This window comes from Antechinus flavipes, chromosome 3 (assembly GCF_016432865.1).
Source record: "Antechinus flavipes isolate AdamAnt ecotype Samford, QLD, Australia chromosome 3, AdamAnt_v2, whole genome shotgun sequence".
Taxonomy (NCBI): domain Eukaryota; kingdom Metazoa; phylum Chordata; class Mammalia; order Dasyuromorphia; family Dasyuridae; genus Antechinus; species Antechinus flavipes.
In genome coordinates, this window is record NC_067400.1 from 257,127,753 (window position 1) to 257,150,283 (window position 22,531).

At 33.5% G+C, this 22,531-nt stretch overlaps 1 long non-coding RNA gene across 2 annotated transcripts in view; it reads left to right on the top strand.

The window, feature by feature from the left end:
* The window catches only part of LOC127553894 (uncharacterized), a 145,941-nt gene that overhangs the window by 35,385 nt on the left and 88,025 nt on the right, over positions 1 to 22,531 (top strand). Inside the window, exon 3 of one of the 2 annotated variants that reach the window (XR_007951840.1) lies at positions 17,585 to 17,674. This is a non-coding gene — a long non-coding RNA (uncharacterized LOC127553894). Of the gene's footprint in view, positions 1 to 17,584; positions 21,989 to 22,531 lie in introns of those variants that run through there. The other variant, XR_007951839.1, reaches the window with a different exon arrangement.

A 22,531-nucleotide genomic window follows, 5' to 3' on the forward strand; every position in this document is an offset into this window, starting at 1 on the left:
TATTTTCCACTTGAGTTACTGCTAGACAAAAATGTAATAAGCAAGACAGTCTACAAATATTCCATAGACTCAGAGACATACCGACAGCCAAATTCAAATACAGAGACTATTATCAAATCTTTTTGGACTATAAGTTTTACCCAGAATCTAAATAAAAATACTATTGTTAATTTGTAGCTAACAATTGTCAAGAATGAAAAGTACACATGGATTATGATGCTAAGCTGTTCAGTTGCCTATGCAGGCAATTGTGTGTTTAATAGCCACAACAGAGGCTCAGGGAACAATTTAAAACAATCTTTCTGTAGTACAGCTTTCACTAGTCAAGAAGTGCTATTCATAGGAATAGACAGATTGGGGATAGATTCAGCCTAGATGACACTTTTGGAATGTTTTAAAGTATGATTTTCAGCTGAATGCTCCTGTAATTTACAGATATATTCATTTCTAAATGTCGCCAAAGAGCCTGGTAATCCTGACAGTTTGCAAAAGGGAGTTGTGTGGTTGCTATGTGCAAAACCCTAGACCAAGCTAGTGGGAAATAATATCAGGGTGGGAAAGTATTGCTATGGTAACAAAGTATTTTCTTTAAGAGAGAGAGTTGGATAACTAAGTAAGAATCTTTGGAACTTGGGTAGGAATGTATTTTGCATAAAATAAGAAGACAGAAAGCAGCAGTCATGCTTCTACAAAATTTCTTTTTCTTACTGAAGTACCCTTTTCATTTATGAATTATTTTCTTAGAATTAAAAAAAAAGCAACAATCTAACTCACTAAGTGTTCTTATTGCCTAGGTAAGAATGTTTTTAAAAATTAGGATTAACTGGGGTACTCACAGAATTAGTTCTCCAGAGAAACTGATTAAGTAAAAAAAATAAAAATTAAAAAAAAAAATAAAAAAAAATTGTTGTTTAACTCTTCAAAACAAATTGATCTTCCTAAAGCATAAGTTCGATCATGTCACCCCCTAATATTTAATAAAATCCCAAGTCTCCTTATCATTTCTAAAATAGAATATGAAATCTTCTGGCATTCAGAGTCCCATGCAACTTAGTCTCCATTGTCACACACAACTTTTCAATTTTTATATCCCACTCCCTACAATAGATCCAGCTATGATGGTGGCAAGATGGTGGCAGTAGTTTAAACTGGCTGCTGTATGCAGCCTCCTATGTCCCTCAGGTACATAGTGCCTCCATTAAATAACTTGAAGTATAATAGAAGGTGCTAAATTGAATTGAAAGATAGCATCATATCATTAGAGACAAAGTGAAACCATCAAGACAAAGGAGAATTTAAAGGGAAATCACAATTTGTTCTGGCATGAAATTCCAGAGATATTTTTGAAGGTTTGTGATGGGGTAGAGAGATTAAATATTCTGATTGGCCCTAGAAGGAAGAACCAGGGAGAATTAACAGGGTAGCATTTTGGCTCCAGATAAAGAAAGACTTCTTGATAATGATGTCAACAAATAAAATGATTTATTTCTTGAGTTTAAAAGTGCCAAGTTACTAGAGGCATTCAGATAGGGACTATAATACTATTTGAAGGGAATGTTATGGAAAGATTTTTGTGCTACAGTAAGGTATTAGACTAGATGACCTTTTAGGTCCTTTGTAACTATGAGATACTATGATTCAAGGAAATCTTCCTTTGTTCAAACTGAATCAATCTTTTGTAATTTAACCATTTTTTCCTGGTTTTGTCTTTTTTTTTTTTTAATATAACAAGCCCATGTATTCTTGACAATTGTCTAAGTTGTTGCTTAGTCTTTTTTAGGAAGCTGGAAATATATACCATGTGCACTGTCTGATATTTATGTTTTAATACATGAAAATAAGGAGCCCAAAAGATTTCTAATCAATTCTTAGGTAAAGTTTGATGTTTTGATGTTAATTATTTCAGTTATTAACCTCAAAGCTGTTTTTGAATTTTCCAGTCAGTTTTTCAGTTAATTGCTTAATTATGAATATATGATTAGAAAATTATACCACAAAGACGTTATGACACATTCTTGATATCTAAGGTTCTCTCAGTATAAAGCAGCACATGAAAATATATCTGATTTAAAGATCTACATTAAAAGAAGTAATGTTTAAAGTAAAATGATCATAGGAAGGTACTTTATGGTATATTCATAAATATTTATGGAAAACTACTAAGGTCAGGCTGCTACTGGAAATTTATTGGCTCTGAACAATTGATGATTCTTAAGTATCACATTTTAATACTTGTGTTATATGGGATCTTTCAATTTCATTGGTTTTAGGATATTTTAAGATTATTGATATTTCTCATTTTCACATCATTTTCAAGTCCCTATTACCATTTGTATTTGCATTTCTAATAAGTATGGTTTTTTTATATCTCAGTTAAACTTAATTTCAAAACAATGCTAGAAGATTTTTTTTCTTCTTGTTTCACAGACCTTGAGAATGAAGAGGTAATAAAATGTATTCAATGCATGAGGTCCTTATTACAGAAGTCTGAGTGTTACTTCAGACTCGCCTAAGCAAGTCTAAACCCAAAAAGCCTAAAGTAATCCACAGCCAAATCCTTGTTTCCAAACTTCCCACTCTACCAATTTCCCCCGTTTCCATTTTTTTTTTTTTTGGTATGGAGTTTATTAGAAAAATGTGGACACAGAATTAAAGCCCAAGATGGAAGGAAACAAAAACTCCATTCAGAAGTTATAATTTATTAGTACCATGATTATTTTTCATGGTTTGCTCATTCTTTCTTACTTTGAGTTTAGATTTTTAATCAGTAAACATTTATTAAGCACCTACTATATCTAGACATTATACTGTGTTACAGATACAAAAAAAAAAATGCTCAAATACAGTCTCTTCCCTCGAAAAATTTACAATCTTAATCTGATTTTCTGTTTCTTCTTTCCTTTTCTGCCTTGACAACTCATTCAGGCTATTTTGTCATATATATCTTTTTACCAGTAAAAGATTAAAGAGAAATCCTAAGCTCTATAACTGACTAGGTACATAACCCTTGTTAGCAACTTGATTAATCAAACAAAAAAGTTCATTATTCTAAAAAGATTATGCCATAGTGGTAGATAAACTTTCTCACTAGGGAAAGAACAAATGACACATTTTAATACTATAAGAACATAAAAAGATCTGAGTTGTGTGTTCATTGAATTTAGCTAATATCTTATCTGGCAGCCAGGTAGTTCAATGGATAGAGTGCCAGACCTAGAATGTAGAGGACCAAAGTTCAAATCCAGCCTTGGGTACTAGCTGTAGGACCCTTGGCAAGGCACTTAATCCCATTTCCCTTAGTCTCCTCATCTGTAAAAGGGGCTGGAAAAGTAGAGAAACCAACCACTCTAATATGTTTGCAAAGAAAACCCCAAATGAGGTCACTGAGAGTCAGACAGGACTGAAACAACTCAACATCTTATTAAATACAATGTAAAATATGATATAAAAGCAAATGAGGGATGCAAAAATAACAAATATTAAAATCATGGCTCAGGCAGTGTGCTAAGAAATATTATCTCATTTTATCTTCACGGCATCCCTGGAAGATAAAGGGTTATTAATTATTTTCATTTCACAATTGAGGAAACTGAAGCAGGAAGAGCTTGAATAACTTACCTAGAGTCATATGGTTAGTAAGTGTCTGAGAATGGATTTGAATTTAGGTCTTCCCAATTCCTGGCTCACTTAAGCTGCCTCATCACTCTAAACTCTGGGGCTTATAAAGTTTGAATTAGTCTTATGAGTGTGATTCTCTCAACTTATTCTTGGCTTCCTTCTAGTACATATCATATTTTAGTCTCCGTTGATAATTTGTCCAAAAATCCTCACTCCCGTGTAACAATCTAAGATAAAAATGTATATCGAATAAAGGGTAGCTCCTGCCCCCATTTTTTTCCACTCCAAAGAAAATGCTGAAAATAAAGGAAGGAAATAAGCTAGAGCTTTGCAAATGTTACCTCACATGATAGACTCAAAGTGGCCTATAATTGATATAATTCTCCTTTTTCTCTAGTCAGTTCCACATACCCCAGAATCTAGGGGCTTTGATGCACATGATCCTAAGTCCCAATTCTATCTCAGTGATTCATACTGGAATCCAGTCTTATCTTAAACTTCCCTAGATAAACAGTGAACTTGGAATTATCAAAGAGGTGAACCTCTAGTATCTGAATAACTCTCACTAGAAACCCAAGAATCAGAACTTGGGATCTAAGGACTCTCCTGTTGGGCTGCATGGTGATAACAAAGTAGATTTTTATGTACCTTTTTCTCAAGATATCTATTAGTAGTTGGGGGGAGGAGGAGGGCGGCATACTTTATGTAGGCATAAACTTCTTATGATCCCATCAGTAAAAATGAGGGATAGAGTTTAGAATAAGAGAGATAATTTTGATAGTTGAATCTGAGATGTTGTTGGGACAAATATAAACATTTACATTTACATAGTACTATAACATTTGCAATGCATTTTACATATATTCATTCCTTTGGTATGTTAGATTATTTAAAATGAGGGGCTAGAACTTGGGAAGAGATTTAGGAGTTCTTTGCCATAGAAGGTGCTTCTTGAGCATCTTAGACTCTCCAAGAAGAAGACTGAGATCACATCTTTCTATTCTGTTTTACAAAGTTGTGTTTCTGTATCCCAAAGAAATGATTTTAAAAAAGGGAAAAGAACTCACATGTGTAAAAATGTTTGTGGCAGCCCTTTTTGTAATGTCAAGGAACTGGAAACCAAATGGATGCCCATCAGTTGGAGAATGGTTTAGGATTATAGTATATAAATGTAATGGAATATCATCATTCTATAAGAGACAATCAGCAGGATGACTTCAGAGAAGCCTGGAGAAACATGCATGAACTGATGCTAAGTGAAGTGAGTAGAATCAGGAAAATACTGTACAGTGCAAAAAGAAGATTAGGTAATAATCAATTCTAGTGGACATAGCTCTTTTAAACAGTGAGATGATTCAGGCCAGTTTCAGTGGACTTGTGATAGAGAGAGCCATCTGCACCCAGAGAGGGGACTAAATATGGATCACAACATAGTATTTTCATCTTTTTTGTTTGCTTGCTTTTTGTTTTCTTTCTTGTTTTTTTTTCTTTTTTGATTTGATTTTTCTTATGTAGCATAATTGTGGATATATATATATATATACACACATATATCTTATATATGATATATATTATCTACATATAAGAACTGCACATGTTTAAGAAAAAACTGCAATGGATAGAGTTGCAGTGTGGAAGGGATAATTGCATTTATATTGTTTTCTTTCATTTTAATGGGCAATTACATATAGAATGGGTAGTTATAGATAACCAGGATAAGAGAGTATTGTCAAGAAGACATTGGTCTAGGTTCAAATAAGTATTTGGTGGTAACCACTAAAAAAAAAAAAAAACAAAGTTAAGTGTTTGGGATATCTAAATTAAAAAATACTAAATTGTTCTGTTGCTGAAAGTTATGGTGACTCCTTTTCCCATTTTCCCCACCCTTTCTTATCAAACACTGTTGGGAGAGACACCAAGTCTGCAGCTTTCTGTATGACCTGCTCTTTGTCACAGTACCCCTATCTGTAAACCATCATGGTCTTGCTACCTTGGGGAAGAACTGAGATTCAAGGGCCTTTTCCTCAAGGACCTATCTCTGAATTGTCTTAAAGTTACCTATAAAACTCTCCCTACACAGAAACCTTTACTGATGTTCTGTGATCAGCCCATCAACATGTTGCTACTTTGACATTCTTATAATAAAATCCTTTTGATTCTCTTTGGCCTGAATTCTGTCTCATTAATCAGGATGAAAACCCAATATAAAATTTTCCTTTCAACACTGTCCTTAAGCCACATTTCCTATGAAAGTACCTAAAGGCACCAATTGTGATTGGTTAGCTACTTCTGATGTTATGTTCAGGTACTGTCAATTAATGGAGCTGCATGGAAAATTCAGTTATCAAAAAGTTGGGACTTTGGGGAGGAGGGAGTAGGTTTTCTATAAGAATAATGAGGAACAGAAAATCAGAGAGGATTTTCTGAGGAATCTGCATTGTATAGTGGAGAGAACACTGGAACCTGAATTTGAATCCCAGATTCCCAACTTATTATCAGTATGACCAAGTCACTTGAGGCCTTTTTTTCATCTGTGAAAGAAGGGAGCTAGATTAGATGGCTTCTAAATTTGTGACCCAATGAATAAAATTCTCTGGCTCTGCAAACCCGTTTCCTTTAAAGAAATCCACCATAGAATAACACATTTCATAAGAGGCCTAAGTTCTAAATTCTTTAGGTGAAGGAGAAAATTGTTTATAGTCAAAATTGCCTTTAAAATCCCCTTGAATCATCTATAAAGTACAGTTGTAGTTAGGACCTAAAGATTTTTTTTTAATGGGAGCTTTTGAATTGGAATCTGAGAGTTGATTTTTAAAATATTTCAATATCAATACTTTTCTTTGCAATCTGATGTATTTTATGCATTTAAAACTATTATTCTAAGGAGTCCATAGGCAACTGCAACTGCCAAAGGGGTCTGTGACACAAAAAAAGTTTGTTTAAAAAAACCCTTTTCTTTAAAAGTAGGCAATCCTATCCAATCCTGTAATAAAGAACAGATGGATCTGAGATGGTTGCTATGGAAACAATTGAATGTAAATTTTATTTTCACTACCTTCAAGTTTTTCAGGAGAGGCAGAAGCAGAACTTGTCCTCAAATAGAATAAAATAAAAATAGGTAAAAACAATTTAGGTGGCAGGAAAACTGATGATTAAGGGGGGAAAATCATTCTTCAATAGGCTTCACAGATAAAATATGATGATTTAAAAGGGTGATCAGTAATCACCATATCTTTCTTTCTAACTCACCTAGTGGATGGCATAATGGATAAAGCACTGAGACTGGAGTTAGGAAGACCTGAATTCAAATTTGATCTTCTTACTAGCTGTGTGACCCTGAGCAAGTCCCCATTGTCTCATTTTCCTTAATTTTAAAGAGGAGACGGTAAGAAGGCTTACCTCAAGAGCTATTGTGAGAATTAAATGAGATTATATTTATAAAGTGCTTCACTTAATTCCTGGAACACACTAGGCACTATATAAATGTTTAGTCCCTTCCCCCCATTAGATAAGAGAAGGGGCCAAGTCATGGTATATTCACCAGGATCCTTCTAGACAACCAGAAATATTATGAAGGCTAGTTGGAAGGTTCAAATGAGATTATAAATGCTTAGCAAAATGCCTAGCACATAGTAGGTGCTATATAAATGTTTATTCCTTTATCTTCTCCCTTAAGGTAAGAGAAGTGATAATTCAAAATTGCTTGGCAGGGTGCTTTTAGCTAATCAGAAATCTTAGTAAAGGAGATTAGCAAAGGCTTTCTCCTTCATTAGTTTCACCAGCCTATGCGGCAGATTTGACAAATTGTGGGTTTGACATATTGTAGGTTCAAACTAACCTGGATGCATTATGAGAAGCATGTGAAAATTGAGACATAGGACTCAGCATTTGCTAAACAGAATGCAGGGGAGAACCAACTTGTTAGCATAATGGATAGAGAGTCAATTTAGAATCTAGGAGACCTGAATTTGATTCCTGGATCAGTCCACTCAGGCCACTTTCCAACTGTATAACTTAGGGCAAATCACTTAACCTTGCTCCTCTCAGTTTCCTCATCTGTAAAATGAAGGGGGTTGGGTGTGATAGCCTCCAAAAGCACCTTTCACTTGTAGCTGTGATTCTGTGATCTGATTTAAAATTTTTCCCTCTCAAATAAACAAATGTAAAGAGCTAGACACTGGGATGCACAGACAAAATTAAAGCAATTCCTGCCTTCAAAGAGCTTTATAACCTAACTGGTAGAGACAACATATAAAATAAACACAAAGTGTGTGGTTTTTGTTTTTGCTTTTTTAGTGTGGTTGAGGGGTAGGGAGATCAGAAAAAGCTTCTCTGGATTAGAGCACTGGGCATGGAATCAGGAACTTATTTTCTTGAGTTCAGATTAAACCTCATACACCTACTAGCTGTGGGACCCTGGAAAAAAAATCATTTAACCCAGTTTGCTCATCTATACAAGTGAGCTAGACAAGGAAATGGCAAATCAGTTGTGTATCTTTGCCAAAAAAAACTCCAAATGGGATCACCAAGAGTTGGACAAGACTGAAAAACGACCAAGCAACAACAGAAATTGGCATTTTTGAGCTGAATGTTGAAAAGAAATTAGAGATTGTGAGTGTGAGGTGTGTGAGGGAGTATATGACCAATAGCCAAAGCAAAGCATGGTAAGAGAAAATGGAATCATTTAAGAGGAAGAATAGGAAGGCCAGTGTAGTTTTCTCACAGTTTATTGGGAAAAAATATGTAGGTAAGGGCCTGGTTGTGAAGGGCTTTAAGTATCCAACGGAAGAGTTTAAATTTGATCCTTGGAGTAGAATTTAGTCTAGTGGGAAAAATATCACTGGCTTACTTGCCATCCCTCAAAAAGGATACTCCAACTCTACCTACTAGATTTCTTTAAGACTTAGCTCAAATTAAGTTTCACCGAGTTGTTAGGAAGTACATATAGTCCTCTCTTTTTATTCAGATTCAATTTTCAGTAAAGGATTTCTCATTCCAAAAAAAAAAAAAAATCTATGTTAACTTTACTGTGTAGTACTGTAGTCACTCTCTATTCCTGAAATAGGACTAGTGCCAATTGATGGCACTCCTCAGCCTCCTCCCTTCCCCTCCCCCCCCAAAAAAAATACTTCAAGTGAAAATAAAGGAATAGCACTGCTGCTGACCTGGGAGCTTAGCTTAAAATCTCCAGATTTTAACTGACAGAAAAGATTTTTGCCCTACTCTGTCTACCAGCTTATGTATCTGGCTCCTATCTGTCTCTCTTCAGTCTGTGTGCCCTCTGTATTCAATGTCTATCCCTGGCCCCAAATATCCCCATCTTTTTTCATTTAAGTCTTCCCCTCCTTCTAACTCTTGACTCCTGACAGGCCCCCACTTGGCCAATTCTCGCCTGTTCTGTTCTTTTTCCTAGTCCCACTTCTCCATCCCTGGCCCATGTGTCTTTGAACCATGTTCCAGCACCTTCCCTTCCCAGATGTGAGGCTGCCATCTTGCTTTCCTCCCTCCTACATTTCTTTCTTTCCTTCCCCAGGTCCACTTATGGAAATAAAGAATTGTTTGTACATGGAGAAAAGAAAATAAAGTGAGAGAGAATTGAAAAGATAGAAAGAGAATGTGCCCCAGGGAAAAGAATAATCATTTTTCAATGTTTGTAGAGTTCAAAACAGATGAGGAAGGAACACAGTCCATTAGATTAGATGATCTTTAAGGTCCAACTAGACCAGTTATAATTCTTTATGATTTAAGAGTGTTGGGTTTCATCAACTGGAGAATAGCTGAATAAGTTATAGTACATAAATGCTATGGAATATTATTGTTCTATAAGAAATGATCAGCAGGATGATTCCAGGGAGTCCTGGAGAGACTTACATGGATTGATGCTGAGTGAAATGAACAGAACCAGGACATCATTGTATATGGCAACAACAAGACTATATGATGATCAATTCTGATGGACATGGCTCTTCTCAACAATGAGGTGATTCAGGCTAGTTCCAATGATCTTGTGATGAATAGAGTCATTTGTACCTAGAGAGAAGACTGTGGGAACTGAGTGTAAACCACAACATAGTATTTTCACCCTTTTTGTTACAGTTTGCTTGCATTTTGTTTTCTTTCTCATATTTGTTCTTTTTGATCTTATTTTTCTTGTACAGCATGATAATTATGGAAATATGTATAGAATAATTGCACATGTTTGACATATACTGGATTACTTGCCATCAAGAGGAGGGTTTTGCAAGGGTGAATACTGAAAATTTCCAAGCATTTATTTTGAAAATAAAAAGCTTTAGTTAAAAAAAAAAAAAAAGAGTATTGGATTTATGCAAAATGATGGGGGATATTATTTCTGGGAAGTACTTTGAGATTTTTAGGAGATATATCATGACAAATAAGGAAGCTCCAGCCTTATTAGTTAGACCCAACTAGTCTCATTGAATTTGTAGTGGAGGATTATAGTGAAAAGGGATCAAAATGAATCAGGAAGGGACTGAAAGAAAGGTTAAAGAGATGGAAAGACAGTCCTATTCAGAGACCCTCAGGTTCTTTAGAGCAATCCAGAATATATAATTTTTGTACTTTTTGCCCAAGAAATTTTTATTTGATTTCGATATATAAACATGTAAAATAGGTGTACAGATCAAACATTTACTGATAATAAATCAAAATTTTGGACGGCCCCATTCAATGATGGAGTTGCAACCCACAGTTTAAGAAGCTTTGATATACTATTGATCAGAGAAATGCAAATTGAGACAACTCTGAGATACCACTACACACCTGTCAGAATGGCTAAGATGACAGGAAAAAATAATGATGAATGTTGGAGGGGATGCGGGAAAACTGGGACACTGATGCATTGTTGGTGGAGTTGTGAACGAATCCAACCATTCTGGAGAACAATCTGGAATTATGCCCAAAAAGTTATCAAACTGTGCATACCCTTTGATCCAGCAGTGTTACTTCTGGGCTTATACCCCAAAGAAATACTAAAGAAGGGAAAGAGACCTGCATGTGCAAGAATGTTTGTGGCAGCCCTTTTTGTAGTGGCTAGAAACTGGAAAATGAATGGATGCCCATCAATTGGAGAATGGCTGGGTAAATTGTGATATATGAATGTTACGGAATATTATTGTTCTGTAAGAAATGACCAGCAGGATGAATACAGAGAGGCTTGGAGAGACTTACTTGAACTGATGCTAAGTGAAATGAGCAGAACCAGGAGATCATTATGTACTTCAACAACAATACTGTATGAGAATGTATTCTGATGGAAGTGGATATGTTTGACAAAGAGAAGATCTAACTCAGTTCCAATTGATCAATAATGGACAGAAGCAGCTACACCTAGAGAAGGAACATTGGGAAATGAGTGTGAACTATTTACATTTTTGTTTTTCTTCCCAGGTTATTTTTACCTTCTGAATCCAGTTCTCCCTGTGCAACAAGAGAACTGTTAGGTTCTGCACACATATATTGTATCTAGGATATACTATAATAAATTTAACATGTATAAGACTGCCTGCCATCTAAGGGAGGGGATGGTGGAAGGGAAGGGAAAAGTCAGACCAGAAGTGAGTGTAAGGGATAATGTTGTAAAAAATTACCTAGGCATATGTTCTGTCAATAAAAAGTTATAATAAAAAGTAAATTAATTAATTTTTTTAAAGAAGCTTTGATATAAAAGAAACATGGCATAAGAGAAAAAACTTGTCTTGGAACCAAAAATGTTAGTTTTTAAATTATTCTTCTAACTCCTAATTGCTGAGATACCCTGGGAAAGTAGCCTTTTAATAATCCAAACAATTTTCTAATCCTGTAAATTGGAGCGAAAGTCCTGATCTGCATTGCTGAGGGGGAATTCCTCATTGGGAGCTCCCTACAGAAATGAATTATTTTTTGGCCCAATAACATCATTTTTGTCTTAAGTGTTTAGTACTTTCATTTGTGTTCTTTTACGAAAGTAAATATATTTTGTTGATGATTAATTTCTGTGATTTGACATAGTTGTATGACTTGTATTATTTATGTAACTCATTAGTTTGTTTTTCTAATATTGAAGCATCCTTGCATTCTTGGCATGAATTTATAATCACAATAAATATTTGAGAGGAAAAATTAAATGGTCTCTGATGTGATTTTTTTCATCAATATTCCTTAGTGATATTGGCATATATTATCAGTTTGTTTTATTGAAGGCATTTTTAATGGTACTTTCTCTGTTTTAAAGAAGAATTGATATAATAAGATTTCTTGTTTTATCAAGTGTTTTATGTGGGATAGTGAGGAAATGACAAGCCAAAATGGCAATCTACTCTAGTATCTTTGCCCAGAAAACTCAAAATGGAGTTATGAAGAGTTTGGACATAATAGAAATGACTGGATAACAACAAAACAATTATTTTTGAATAAATACATAAGTTTTGTCTATATGTGATCTCTTTGGGGTATATTCCTAATAGTCCACCAGTGGATCAAAAAGTATATGTGTAGTTTATTGTCTATATAATTCCAAATTATTTTCATGATTATGGGACCAATTCACATTTCTGCCAACAGTTGTAATTTTCATCTTTTGTTATTTTTGCCAATCTAGTTCACCAGTAGGAGGTGATACCTTAGTTATTTTAATTTGTATTTTTCTTAAGATTATTGAATTAAAGCATTTTATATGGTGGTTGACAGATTAAATTTCTCCCCTTGAAAACTGACTATTCATATTCTTTGATCATTTACTGTTGGTACTGGTTCTTAAATATTTGAACCAATTATTCATATATCATGGTTGTCAGATCTTTATCAAAGAAATTGCTGTACTTTTTTTTTCCAAGTTAAGTCTTTTCTTTTTAATTCCAATTGAATTGCTTTTGTTTTTGCTAAACTTTTAAGTTTTATGTCATGAAAATTATTCATTCTATCTTGTGTGATCTCCTCTATTCCTTATTTAATCAAGAATTTTTCCCTTATTCATAGCTGTGAAAGATATCACCTTCCATTCTCTAAATGATTGATGATAAAACCATTTATTTCTACATTATGTATCTATTCGTAACATATTCATCTATATCTAATTTCTCTCAGCTTGCCTTACTTCCCAGCTTTTTTTTGCAAATATTGAGTCCTTAGCCTAGGAATTTGCATATATTCTTGGTTGATCAGTTTTTTCACTAAGGCCCCTTAACTCTACATTAAAATTTTTAGTTCCTTGAGATTTTTGACCTCTTGTTTCACTATGTGAACTTTATTTTTATTTTCCTTAGTTCTGTAAAATAATTATTGGGTAATTTACATCTCACTGAATCAGCAAACTAATTTAAATCATGTTGTCATTTTTATTATATTAGCATGGCCCAACTGTGAATAATTCCTTGCTATTTGTCACATTTCTTTAATACAGCGTTTTATAGTTATATTCATGTTGTTCCTTTGTGTGCCTTAGGAAATTGACTCTCAGATAGTTTTTAGAAATTTTGAGTAGAATGTCTTTGTCTATTTTTTCTGTTGAAAATAGTATGTAATGTTCAGAAAGTCTGATGGCTTTTTGGTGGTTTTATTTTATGTCTTGCTATTTTACTAATGTTTGAATTTCTGTTAATGTTAGATGAATCTCTATCACTGTAAATAAACCATCATATCTATAAAGTAATAATTGTGTTCCCTTTTTGCTGTGTTTATTCCCATAGTTGATTTTTTTCTTGTAATTTTTCTATAGGTACTATTTCTGTATTTAAAACAAATAATAGTGGTTAACAGTGGACACGGTTGCATTACCCCTGATTTTATTGCTAAGATCCTAACATTTATTTTTTATGGATGATGCAAGCTTTTGGTTTTAGATAAGTATTCTTCAGTACATTAGGGGAAGTTCTGTTTATATCTCTTGACCAAATAAGTGCCTTTTTATAAGGCTCTTAGCACAATGTCTGAAACATAATAAACACAATATAAATATTAACAATTATTATTGTATAATCATGTGATTTTTATTAGTTTTAATATTAATTATTATATAATTTTATAGTTTTCCTATATTGAATCAATCCTGTTTCTGGTATCAATTCATTTGGTCACAATATCTAATCTTTACAATTTGGCAGCTACCCCCTTTTAGATACTTTTTATTCAATATCTCTGCAGTATTTATCAGATTATTGATCTGTAAATGTTTTTTACTCTTTGACCTCTCTCTCCCCATTTTGGGTATCAAAACCAGATTTTTTATAAATAAATGAAAGAGGAAGTGCAGTTAAAAGATAGAGAGTTTTTTTTTTCTAGAAATCTATGGAAGGGGAAAGAAATAGGGAATGAACACTTGATTCTATCATTCCTTCAAATGGGGTTTATAAGGATCATAAAGACTAAGAACCCAGTAATAGAAAAAGATTGAAGAATGAAGCAGAGCATGATTGACAAATAATCTTTCAGTGGGGATTATAATCAGGGGTATAAGAAGAGGTATTGGATTTGGTGAAGAACCATTTCTCTCATTATTGATTAAGGATCTACTTCTCTTAAACTAGAATGTTTTGATAGCTAAACTGCCTCTTCCAGGTATAGCATTTACAATTTTTGTTTTTATTGTTGAAATTAAAGAGTTTCGACTTGTTGACTCTGTTCCTAGGTGAATTAAGCTTGACAGTGTCCAGTGGATTATTTTGACCTATACTATGCTCTATTTTCCCAATATTTCTGGAAGATTTTCTTGAATGACTACTTGAAGCAGAGTATTCAAGATCTTAAATTGTAATTGGGGGGAGGGGAGGGCAGGGAGAGAAAGGACTAGAAAACCATTCCTAGATTTTCTTACTGAGACTTATTCAGGGCTCATTGGATTTTATGTTTGTTTTGTTTTGATTTTATTTGACCCATTGTTTTACTTTGTAAAGATAACAGATATTTTGCTTTTTTTTGTTTTTATTTTTGATGGGTTTTAGGGTGGTGAGTAGGGAAGAACTATATCTCTGTATTCAATTTCTGTTTTCTTTTTTTCAGAGTATTACTTCCTCACTTATATTTTCCTATCATCTGTTGTGAATGATTAGTTCTCTGGTTTGTGTTTTCAGATTAGAAATATCCTATTTTTTCTATATCTTCCTTTAATTCTCTTACTTGCTGTAAAGGATGTTGTGAGTTTAATCCTTTCTTTTGGAGATTCCTGCCCACTTTTATTCTGTGCTATTTATTCATTGCATTAGAACTTCTTTTTTTGTTGTTGTTTATATTTTGTTTTTCTGTGAGGTTTTCCATGTGAAGAAATAATTGTTCTCTCTCTCGTACTTTCTCTCTTTCTCTTTTTATTTAATGTACATTTTTTATTATTTTGAGGTAAACCAATTTGCTTAAGATTGTATAAATTACAATATGTTTGGAGCCCAAAGTCCTCAGATTAGAATTTTGTTCTTTTCTCTATATATTTTTTTTCATTTTGATCTATAGGCTGCTTTCCTTGTATCTCCAAGAGGTTGATATTCTTTGCTTTCCTAATTTACTTCTATTTCTTGAGTGGCTGTTTCCCATACCAGGCTACCAGACTTCTTTGTCTTCATTGATCCCTGAGTCCTATCAAACAAATTCATGCTTTTTCTCTGTCATTAGCCCAGAAGTTTGACTTCCCTTTTTATTTACAAGTTGACTGTCATCCAGAGCCACATTATTTCTTGTAGAGTAGTTCCTAAAAGACCCTTTGTTTATCTCATAACAGTTGCTCTAGCCCATATGTATATATTTTGTGAGCATATGTATATATGTGAGTATATGTGGATATATTTTATAATAAATTTTGACCAACAATTTTTTTAAATTTTACAAGACATTTTATATACATTATGTTCATTTAATCTCCCAGAAACTGTGTGAGGCAAGCTCTGATACTCTTTACATATGAGGAAACTGAGCCTGAGAGAGGTTAAGCAAAAAATAGACTAATATTGTCTAAGGCCAGAAGCAATTCATTCCAAGTTGTAGATTCAGCACTAGGAGATACAAATTTATATTTCCAAATCATTGCTTTTGCAAGAATATGTTAGATAAAATGAAGTACTTGAGGCAGTTCCATGGATACAGCGTTATTAAAGGGCAGTAGGAGGAATGATTTTACTGCAGAGAATTATAGCTTTATAGTTGAATTTTATAGGTATAAGATGTTAATGGTGTTGTTGCAAAAGTAACATTGATAGAGGCAACTTTATGTTGGCCATTCTCTTATAAAAGAGATTCTTAGGGGCAGCTAAGTGGTGCAGTGGATAGAGCACCAGCCCTGAAGTCAGAAGGACCTGAATTCAAATGTGACCTCAGATACTTAATAGTTCCTAGCTGTGTGACCCTGGGCAAGTCACTTAACCCCAATGGCCTCAGAGGGGAAAAGAACAAAAACAAAAACAAAGGTAACAACTATTATTCTCAGACAAAGCAAAAGAGATCCTTAGTCTAAAGTCCACAGTAGGGATCCATGGGTAGATTTCAGGGTGCCTAGGAACTAGGGTGGGAAAAAAAATCTATTTTCACTAACTTCTAAGTGAAACAGCATTTCCTTCAGTTGTTTAAAAATATTCTCTGAAGAAATCTATGGCACCCCAAAAGTTTAATACTTAAGTTATATAGGAAATTTATCAAAACATTCTTTTATCAGTAAGATTTCAAGTAAGAAAGGATATTTGCGTCTTTTCCTAGGACAAGAAAATTTCAATTTGTTTTCATTGATATTGAAAAGAATTGTCAAAACATCTGATGTGGCCACAATTAAATATGTACAAAAATAAAACATAAAAATTCAAAGCCGTTTTAAAATTATTTGCACTTCTCTCCATTGTTGAACATAATCCATAATTGATAGATAAGACTTTACAATTCTTAAGCAAATATGGGAGATTGTGATTATTTTAGTATAAACTATTTGTGCTCTGTCCTCTCCCAAATTAAGATTATAGGATCATGGGTCTTTAGCTGAGAGAAACCAAAATGGCCATCTGTTCCTTTCTATTCATTTCATAGATGAGGAAACTGAGACCCAAAGAGGTTGTCACATAGTAACCGGTCACATAGTAAACATTGGAGGTGGATATTTGCTTTTGTCTTTTTTTTATATTTGCTTGTCTGTATAAATTAGTTGTTTCTTGGAGTTATTAACTTTTAAGTTGATTAGAACAATTTGTTTTAAATGAAACCATATTAATATTTTCAGCTAAATAATAAAGTTACAATGGAGGGAAAAGATGGTTATTTAAGTGATTTGTTCTTGTAAATAAATACAAAAAAAATTAAAGACTGTGAGACTTAAAAAAACTAGTCATTACTTCCTCAAGGAAGGAGACTGGCAGTGAAACAAATTATATCAGTCCTCTTTTCTATTTTAGGATAAAATAGTTTCCTTGGGCAAATAGGCATTATGTGACTTATTGCCTTCTCTTCATTGCAAGTAGTAAATTATATGAAGTATTTGGCACAAAAAACCTTTATTCTGAGAATATTTAAAACATTTTTTATTTAATCAGAGAATATTAAATTAGCAGTACAGGCAATAACTTTAAAATACAAGGGATGTAAATGATATTTACCATGTAAATTTGTGGCATTTGAGGGGTAAATTATATTATCAGTACTAGAACATGGCTGGTGAATTTTGTTTAATTAGTAGTTTATTTATGTTGCTTAGTTTGTTCCAGTGAGCTACAAAAAGACTACAAGTACTTTAAGTACCATCTCCTTTATGAGCTCTTTTCTGATTCTTTTCACTTAGTAATGACCTTTTTCTATCTCAGATGTCAAATAAGCACTGTTTGTATCTCTTTTGTGCATCAATAAGGTATTTTTACTATAATGTTTTGTGCACATAGTGTTATATCTTCTCTACTAGATTATAATAATAGCAGCACATTTAGGGCTTTAAAGTTTACAAAGTAGTTTCTTCACAACAAAACTAATCTGTAAACTATTTGATATAAAATGATTATTTCCTACTTTATAGATGCTGAAACTGAGACTTGAATTTACTGACTTTCCCTGGATAGACAGCAAGCTGGATTGGAGTCTTATGACTCCAACTGGGACCCATGAGGTATGAGGATTTTTGTTGCTCTCTTTCTCTCTTCTAGTTCTTAGAGCTTGGGATAGTATTCTCTATAGTACCTCCCTAAACATTCATTTTATTTCAGTTATTCAGAATTTACTGCCTTTTTGTTATGTTAGTGTCTCACAGCTTCACTCCAGAATATGCATTCTTGACCACACTATGACATTGTTATCCTTTGACATTTTTCATTTTCTTCCCATTTTACAGATGAAGAAACTGAGGCAGATAGAGACTTGCCCATAATCACACAGCTAGTAAGTGTCTCTGAAGCTAGATTTGAACTCAGGTCTGCCTGATTCCAGGTATAGCTTCCTCTTCATGGGGATGACCTAATGCTTGAACTGGTTCATGAAAAATTAATTGGATGAGTTTTGATTGAGCAAAGGGGGTACATTCCATTTGGAAGTAACATCATGGGCAGAAATGGGAAAGTACAAAGCATATTCAAGAAATATCAGATATGAGGCAGCTAGATGGCACAGTGGATAGAGCACCAGCCCTGAAATTAGGAGGACCTGAGTTCAAATCCAGCCTAAGACACTAGGGGACTTTCTACTTGTGAGACCCTAGGCAAATTACTTAAATCCAATTGTCTCAGCAAAAAAAAAAAAGAAAGAAAGAAAGAAAGAAAAGAAAAGAAAAAGAAAAATCATAGTTCAGTTATCTGTAATATAGAGAGAAGGCTGAAAAGATAGGGTAGGGACATATCTTTTTGGATAGAGGCAATTGATAAATGTAAAGAATTCTGAATGTGAGGATGAATCTTCTGGACTTTATTTAGTAGATAGATAATGGGAAATCATGAATGATTTTTTTGAGCAAATGAGCAGCACAGAGTAATACTCAAGAAAATTTACTACAGTGATTCTAGTAGATTTGGGATGGAAAGTGCCATCCGCATCCAGAGAGAAAACTATGGAGACTGAATATGGATCAAAGCTTAGTATTTTCACCTTTTTGTTGTTTTGTTTGTTTGTTTTTCCTTTCTCATTTTTTTCCTTTTGATCTGATTTTTCTTGAGCAGCATGACAAATATGGAAATATCTTTAGAAGAATTACACATGTTTAACCTATATCGAATTGCTTGATGTCTAGGAGAGAGGGGAGAGGAGGAAAAGGGAGAAAAACCTGGAACAAGGTTTTAGAGATGAATATTGAAAACTATCTTTGTATGTATTTGGAAAAAGAGAATACTATTAAATAAAAAAGGGAAGAAATTTTACTATGGCAACAGTATGTTAATTGTGTCCAAGGGATACTGGAATCAGAGTAACCTTTAGGAGGGATATGGTGATGCTCTAATAATGAAAACTGGAAGTGGGGTGTAGGTAGGAATCAAGAGAAAGAGATGGATATGTTTCTGGTGGCAGAAATGGTAGGGAAATCAAAGGGAGGAGAAACAGTTTCTTATTTTGGGAGACAAGGGGTCTTTGGATGTATAGAAGTTGAAGTACCAATGTATATATATAGAGAGAGGAGACAGTAGAAAATATGAATCTGGAATTTGGAAGCATAAAGGCTAGCAACATATTTGGGAGTCAGTGTAAAGATGATAGTTGATTTCACTTCCTACTTTACTGAGAAAATTGAGGCCATTTGTCTCAAATTCCTTTCCTCTTCTGTATTCTAAACAATAATACTGCTTTTCATTATCTCCTTTTCTCTTTTCCTTTACTCATGTCTCTGATGAAGAGTTGTTGTTCTTATTTCTTTGCCAAGGTTCATTCTTCCACACAATCTTAATCCCATGTTTTCTGGGATATGTCAGGGGCAGTTAAACTGTGTTGGATGCAATGCCTTCCTTAATTGCTAATTTATAGTTGCTGTATGCTTTTATAATGTGTATAAGAATACGATGTTTCTTAACATTTGTTGTATTAAAATTTCTGTTCCTTTTGGATAAATTGATTATTACTTGCTAGGAACTGTATCAAGAGATATTTGCAACTGCTAAGCAGAAGCGCCAGTGGTTATGATACTTGAGAAATAAAAAGAACTCCAGTTCTTATTAAAGATATGTCTTTGGGTTTATCTTTACAGATTTTACTATTTTGTCTTATACTTCTTACTGCTAAGTAACTTGTTTTCTGTTTCTGGCAATTATAATTTCTTAGCTAATGTTCTTCTTAATTCAAAAGGACTATTTTTTTGTAGATTTTAGTTTGATAAAAGATTTATAAAGATAAAAGATTTATACCTCTTGACCAAAGAATGATGTGTGTTCTCTCCTTATTCTTGGCATCCCATCTATCTAATCACTTGCCCTTGAGTTTCTGGGAAGAGGAAAACTGAACCATCACTAGCACCGTTTTTTCTATGTAGGAAAGGAAAGCTGGTGAGCCCCTCCTTGATGCCGTACCTCCTATGAGCTATCTAGGAGTTGTTTTCTTGTTTATAATTTCCTCATTGTCTGATATGAAACCAAAAGTTCCTGTGTAGCTTAGATAGCTGGTGGAGATGATTCTCAAAATTCAGACCCAAGAAACAATAGCTATTACTTCTTTGCTGACTACAAAGAGTATCTTTGCATCAGCTTCATTAAGATGTAATGCATTGTGTCAATTTTTTTCCTCGCATGTCACAGCATTACTCATTTATTTAGAGAACAATTGCTGTTAAATACATAAAATAATATGGATCAAGTCCTCTTTGCAATTATTCCAGCAGACCCACACAGTTAAGACACTACCTCAGTTATTTTTCCTCTTTCCTTTACAATAAATCTTATTCACAAACTTCTTCCCCTTAACCATATGCCCAGTCTCATATCTTTAAAAACGTTATTTGATTCTGCTGTACTTTCAAAGTATGATCTTTTATTCCTTCTTTGTTTCAAATCCAGTCTTCTACAAAGGTTCAGCTATATTAATTATCTCCATTTCTTAATCTTCTACTCATTTGTCAATTCCTTGGATTCTGACTTCTGACTTTATTATTTGATAGGAATTGCTTCATACAAAGTTATCAGTGAACCTTTTTTCAGAGCCCATTCCACTTGATTTCTCTACAGTTTTGGACACCACTAACCAACCCTTCCTCCCAGCTACTCTTCTGTTTTGCTTGTTTGTTGTTTGCCCATTGCTTCTTGGTCTAAATGATTCCTAAATCTTTATATCCAAACATAATCTCTCCCCTGATCTCCAGTACTTTATGACCAACTTTTTATTGGATATCTGGATGTCCTGCCAACTCTGCATGTATTGAATATGTGTACAGTGTTCAACTCAGGAAAAACAAAAGGTCAAGAAAATTAAAGAAATCAATGGGAAAAAAATATGAAGTAAAGAGGTATAGTAGTACCAAACAAAACAATCTGGTACTGGATAAGAAACAAGGTGGTTTATCATTGGGATAGAATAAGTACAAAATATACAGAGCACAATAACCTAGTGTCTGTTATAGCTAAAAATCTCAGCTATTAGGGCAAGAATTCACTATTCAAGAAAAACTTTCAGGATAGCTGGAAAGCTCTCTGGCTGAAACTAAACATAGGCCAACATCTCACACTATATACTAAGAGAAGCTCACAAAGGGTATGTGATTTGCTCATATAGGATAATATAATTGGCAAATCAGGGGAGTATAGAATAAATTACAGTCAGATCTGTGGATAGGGGAAGAGTTTATTATCAAATAAGAGAAAAGAGGATCACAAGAGGCAAAATGAAAATTTTGATTACATAAAATTTTTGTAACAAACAAAGCTAATGTGCTCACCACCATAAGAAAAACAAGAAATTAAGAAAAATTCCAGCAAATTTCTCTGCTAAAGGTCTCATTTCCCAAATTTATGGGGGACCAAACCAAATTTATAAAAATGAAGAACTATCCAATTAATAAATGGTCAAAGGAAGAAGTTTTCAGAAGAAAAAATGAATGGTCATATGAAAAAATGGTCTATATCACCAATAATTGAAGAAATGCAAAATAAAACAGTTCAGAGGCACCACCTTACATCAAATTGACTAACATAAGAGAAAAGGAAAATGACAAATGCTGAAGGGAATATGGAAAAATAGGTGTACTAATGAATTCTTGATGGAGTAAAGAACAGGTATAACCACCGTGTAGAAGCAATACCACTATCCAAAGAGATTAAAGGAAGACCAATATGTACAAAAATATTTATAGTAGCTCTTTTTTGAGGAGGCAAGGAATTAGAAATTGAGGGGATGCCCATGTATTGCGGAATGGCCAAGCAAATTGTGGTATGTAGTTGTGGTGGTAATATGTGTTGTCAAAAATAAAAAGCAGGATGATGTCAGAAAAATTTGGAAAAACTTATGCTAACAGAACCAAGATTGCATTGTAAATGGTACATAGTAAGAGCAATATTGTAATAATGATCAAGTATGAAAGATTTAGCTACTCTGAGTGATGCAATGATCCAAGACAATTCCAAAGAATTCCTGATGAAAATTGCTATCCATCTTCAGAGGGACAATTGATGAATTCTGAGTACAGATTGAAATATATATATATATATATATATATATATATATATATATAATTTGCTTCTTTTTGCACACATAGCTAATAGAAAAATATGTTTTTATGTGATTTCACATGTATAATTAATATGTTATCTTTTCATTGGGTGGGTGAGGGACTGGAAGAAGAGAGAAAATTTGTAGCTCAAAAATTTTTTTTAAATAAAAATAAAATTTTGAAGGATTTTTCTATATCTTTGATATGATCATATAATGTTTGCTGATTGTAGTTTTCTTAATATTGAATCAGCTTTCACTCCTGGTATGAATCTAGTCTTTTCATAATGTATAATTTTTTGTGAAATACTGCTTTAATCTTAATATTTTTGCACTAATATTCATTAGAAAAATT